Raw genomic sequence first — 635 nt, forward strand, 5'->3', positions numbered from 1 at the left:
ATAAACATACGTGCATGTATATATATTTACACACACACACACACACAGAGTGGAGGAGCAATGACCCAGTGGTCAGAGCAGCGGACTCGCGGTCGTGGAATCGCGGTTTCCCAGACCGGGCGTTGTGAGTGGTTATTGAGCGAAAACACCTAAAGATACACAAGGCTCCAGCAAGGGCTGGTGGCGAACCCTGCTGTACTCTTTCACCACAACTTTCTCTCACTCTTTCTTCCTGTTTCTGTTGTACCTGTAATTCAAAGGGCCAGCTTTGTCGCATACTCTGTCTGCGGAGTGTTCAGCCACTTGCACGTTAATTCCACGAGCAGGCTGTTCCGTTGATCGGATCAACTGGAACCCGCGTCGTCGTAATCGACGGAGTGCCACGACACACACAACTTTAGTGTTTATGTGTGCGTGTCATACGAAGTGTTGACTTTTCCCCAAGTTACTGCTGATAGAACGAATATATGATTAAAGGCTCTCCAACCGTGCCAATCCCTGCAGCCAGTGATGCGTATCATAAGAGTGTACGACTGATATGAAGTTGAATTAGTAATTTCTAGCGGCTTGCGCAATAACGTAGAGACAATCTCGTTGACTCATATACACGTGTTGTGTTTATGTTTATAAACACA

The 635-nt window shown here is 46.8% G+C and overlaps 1 protein-coding gene across 1 annotated transcript in view; it reads right to left on the bottom strand.

Annotated features, from left to right (window-relative positions):
• LOC106869245 (ETS-related transcription factor Elf-1) overlaps positions 1 to 635 on the bottom strand; it is a 90559-nt gene that overhangs the window by 27287 nt on the left and 62637 nt on the right. The window lies entirely within an intron of this gene.

Source organism: Octopus bimaculoides, chromosome 7, assembly GCF_001194135.2.
Source record: "Octopus bimaculoides isolate UCB-OBI-ISO-001 chromosome 7, ASM119413v2, whole genome shotgun sequence".
Lineage (NCBI taxonomy): Eukaryota > Metazoa > Mollusca > Cephalopoda > Octopoda > Octopodidae > Octopus > Octopus bimaculoides.